The 4,733-nt window shown below is 41.3% G+C and overlaps 1 long non-coding RNA gene across 1 annotated transcript; it reads left to right on the top strand.

Moving 5' to 3' along the window:
- The first annotated feature begins 511 nt into the window (after positions 1–511).
- LOC311237377 lies at positions 512–2,562 on the top strand. The gene is made up of 5 exons (XR_014620278.1): positions 512–575; positions 1,462–1,491; positions 1,663–1,717; positions 1,966–2,050; positions 2,489–2,562. It is a non-coding gene; the product is annotated as an uncharacterized lncRNA (long non-coding RNA).
- The last annotated feature ends 2,171 nt before the right edge of the window (positions 2,563–4,733 follow it).

Raw genomic sequence — 4,733 nt, 5'->3', positions numbered from 1 at the left:
AATTGCATAGGGTCCATATCACTGGGGAGGGAGGCACAAATGTGGTCCTTGACCAGCCTCTCGAAACATTTCATGACCACAGAGGTGAGTGCCACCGGTCTGTAGTAATAACTGTGAATTGAACTTGCATTGCTGCACTATAGTCCATCCGTTGCAAGTCAACGCCCCCCCCCCCCCCCCCCCTCCATCCATTAACTCAACTGGACTGTCACTGTAATATTTATGTACAGTTGTACAGTGTCCCCCACCCACCCCTCCTACCCAACCCCCCCCCCCACCCAACCACCTCCAATGTACAGTCAGATTGGTTATTTTTGGTTGAGGTTGAAAAAGCTATGTTGATTCAATATTTAATTACAGATACCATTTCAACATTTGAAAAACTGTCGTTGAATCAATTTAGTAGATTCCCCCTCCCCTCCTCCCCCTCCCCTCCCCTTCGAGAGGGTATAGTCCTAAGCAACTCGCGAGACCTAGAAGATCTCACGGGACTTGAGGTATTCAAACGTAACTTTGGCGCGATGGATGGTGTCTTCACTGACTGGCTTGACAAATAGTCTGAGCCAAACTCCTTGGTAAGTCATTGACAATATTATGTATTATGCCATTCACATACCATAATCTTGCTGTCATCGTTTGACTACATGCTACTTTGTGAATTATTACTGTGGTGGCAACTAGTAGGCTAGAACGAAGCTTGTTAGCATTATTAGCTAACATGCTAGATGGTATACTTAACTGGTAAGTGAGTTCTTATGGGAATAGTATGATTCCGTTCAGATACCATCACCGGGCTGTTATCGTTTGACTAAATGTTATCTCTGTGCCGTGGCAAATAGTTTGGAGCTTGTTTGAGCAAATAGTGATGCATATTATTATAGCTACTAACGTTAGCTAGCTAGCATGCTAGCTAACGTTAGTCTGCCATTTTGTTTCGTGATTAAAATGTACGTTTTTAATAGTTACATAAGCATTGTTGTAAATAGTGTTAACAAATACTTTATTATAGTTCAATTGTGTTAAACTTGGGACACAGCCATGGCTCTATTTTATTTCGTTTTGTATGTGAGGCATTTTAGCTTGCAGTTGTTGTGTTGCATTGTGGGTCTTCAGCACAAAGTAATCCCTTGCTGAGGGTAAGATGGTTTTCTGTCTGCTCAGACTCAGAATACTTATTAACATGATCTGTGCTTCATAAAAAACAGATATTATTTATCTGGTTTTGGTTATTTTGCACAGTAAATACTTATTCAGGCCTACCTGCAATTCAGAATTTAATCCAGCAGGGCGGCAGTGATGTTCATTCTGCCTTTTGTTATATATAAAAAATGGGGCTTTGAAAGACTGACATATTTGAACTTCTAGCTCCTGCTACTCTAAACATATATATATATATAATATACACAGTCTTGATAAATTGCATACAAGGTTTTTTGAATATTTTGATCGTCTTCTTTTTAGAATTCGCTGGCAATCATCGCCGCTATCAAGGTGAGTTAACTAACACATTCTCAAATAATGTTTTGTTTTTACCACCAGACATGCGCTAGGTATATGGAGCTAGGTACACTTGCTACTGTAGGTTATATGGTGCTCATTGATAACTACTTTGATGGTGCTTATTTTTTCCTTATTTTGTTAATTATGTTGCTCTTTCTCTAGGAATGCCAATGTATAACTCCAGCCCCTATTACCACACTGCCATTGATTCAGCTCAGTAAGTATTATCTTTCAATTCAATATTGTCTGTCTCTCTCACCCCACTTCAAACTTCACACCTTTATCTGTGTTTTCATCTCTGTCTTTCTGTCTCTCTCACCTCGACCCCCTCCACTTCACACAACACCTACATTGCCAAAGCCTTTGTCATTTGATGACACAGCAGTGCTATGTCTGTCTCTCCCTCTATCTCCGTCTCCCTCTCTCACTGGCATAACGTTTTTATTGTCGTATTCAATATTTCAGAGATTCTTCGCCAGAGGAACTTGAAGCCATTCCTGAATTACCACCAGAGACCAGCAGTTGCACGCAGGCAGAGACTGCCTGTAGCGTGAGTTGAATTTTATACACAAGTTCACTGGTGTTTATTCTTATATAAAACGTCTCTAAAGACGTATGTTTACCTTTGCATTGATTGGCGGATTTTTGACTGAAGACATTGGATCTTTCCTGCTCTCCCATCCAAGTCCCAGGTTGTAATGACGTAATCATGACACTTAGTTGATTTTGAGTAGACAATTACTCGTTGCATCTGGGCTCATAGTCATAGCCATATAGGAATGACCGCTACACCGTCGCGCCAATAGCGGCCGAGGGAGGGAGAGTTAAGCGATTTCTTTGTCATTCAGACAGATTCTCCTATCTGCACCTATCTGACACGTATAGCCACTGATGGTGGAGAAGTGCTGTCCAATTAGCCATTTTGGGGAAATTCAGGCATAAAATAATATTCTGTTGTGTGTCACTGTCAAACAATCCAATATTTCAGAGATTCTTCGCCAGTTGCGGGAAGTATGTCACCACCTGAAGACGCAGACCACCACCTGAAGCCCATGTAGAATTGTGAGTTGAATTTTATACATGATAGATCAGTGGTTCTCAAACTTTTTACACCAAGTACCACCTGAGAATGTAGCTGGCTCTCCAAGTACCACCATATGACCGGTGTTAAAATACAGTCTATTCAGCTATGCACAGTTCACGCAGGAGGCAAATGTATTCCTAATACCATTATTTATTGTTAACTTTTGTCAGACACAGCCACAATGTACAAAGGGATAGCACTAGAACTAGCAAACGCTTCCACACAACTCATACAATGCAAGGGGCATTGAGAACATAATAACTAACATTCTCACATAGCAAGTGAGAAAATTAAGAACAACTGTATTTCAGCAAATGTACTTAATCTCTATCTCTCTCTCTCTCTCTCTCTCTCCTCTCTCTCTCACACAGCAAGCAATTGTCCCATCATTCTCTCTCTCTCTCTCTCACACACACACACGCACACGCACGCACACACACACACACACACACAAACAATTATTTTGTTACAAAAACTTAATTTCCTGCATTCTGGTGCAGGACTTTTTGAAATTTTACCCTTTAAATGCCAGTTTGTGTGATGGCATCACAAATTATTGTTAAAATAAACACACAAAGTAAAATATGTTCAATAGGATAGGAGCCCCCGCATTTAGTGATCTAGGAGGCAAGTATTTTGTAATAAGATCAGATAGATAGAGCAATCACAAAATAAAGAAATGAGGCTCATCGTGCTCGCAAGCCACTGTCTAAAGTCTAATTGTGTTCTCAGAGGGATGACACTGGTGATCTACACCTCTACCAGAGGCCAACAGCCAGAGGGGGGACCCTGCTGACCACAAGGCCCATCTGAATCATCCTATGCTGAATTGACATGGATGGTATCTCCCTTAAGCTGATGTGAGTATAACTTCCATGTACAAACACAAACACCACCCCACTCTATCTATATCTCTCTTCTAGGACATGTCATCATCATCAAACCTTTATTTAATTCTTGGGAGAACAGTAGGGTTGTAAAAAAAAGTGTAAACATCTTCAAATCATTATTAACACATCCACGCTGTAAAGGGTTATTGCCCGCCATGCTTTGACCCGCCAGATCTTGCGAGTAGGGTCGAGCTGCAGACTCGGAGCCTCGGTCCAGATTGGAACTTCCGCCCTGCCACAGGACTATTACTCCTGTGACAGGGCAATGCGCTGATTGGCGGAAAAGTACGGAAGTATCTCGAAGTACGTCTGACGTATCTCGAATTACGTCTGATGTTTCTCTACGTTAGCGAACATTAAACGTTGTATTCATAAAATAATATAAATTCAGCAGCATGGGGAGGGCCGGGGGGAGGGGAGGTACAGGTAGTAGAAGACATAGTTATAGTACAGTGGAGAAGTAAAAATAGAATAAAAAGGCAGTGGAAACAATATACAATATTATTAACTCTAATAATAACGCGCCTCGCGGGCTCATTATAATACGAGAGCCGTGGGTCTGCATTGTATAGAGCGGATCCCCCCGGCCGTATTCAAGCGCTGGAGCGCTTTGCCATGGATAAAACTGTATTAATATAGTAGTAATAATAGTAGTTGGCTAGTTGCGCGCTTCTGGCCACCTCCCGCAGTGCGCGCATACACACATACTGTCTGTAGCCTATACAGTACGTGCAAAATTAGTTGTCAAGAGCCAATCGCACAGGTTGCCTCATCTCATCTGGCTCTGCAAATAGATCTAGAGTCTGAATATCATATATAGCCTGCTGATGATCTCTCTCTCCTCAAATCCATTCTGAGAACGGAATGCAGTGCCGCGCGACGAGGGTCTTGATTGATTGATTGATTGATTGATTGATTGAATTGATTGATTGATTGATTGAAAATTGTATTAAACAGATCATGCTGGACCTACAAAAGGCCTTTGACACTGTCAATCACTCCATTCTTGATTGAAAATTGTATTAACAGATTGCAGAATGGGTACAGTACAGTACAGCTCAATACACACAATTGTTAAGGGGATGCAGACCAGAGAAAGACTTTTGTCTTGTTTACATCCAGGGTCCCCCCATTTTCAATTCATCATAACATATGACATACACGACATACAGATAGACAGTACTGCTACATCTATACATTTATGACATACCAGATTTGCAAATACAGTATTGTTTGTGATACAAAAAGAGTCCAGAAAA

The sequence above is a fragment of the Notolepis coatsorum genome (genome assembly GCF_963971535.1).
Source record: "Notolepis coatsorum genome assembly, chromosome: 1".
Lineage (NCBI taxonomy): Eukaryota > Metazoa > Chordata > Actinopteri > Aulopiformes > Paralepididae > Notolepis > Notolepis coatsorum.
The sequence above is the reverse complement of the archived record's forward strand: the minus strand, read 5'-3'. Positions and strand labels throughout refer to the sequence as shown.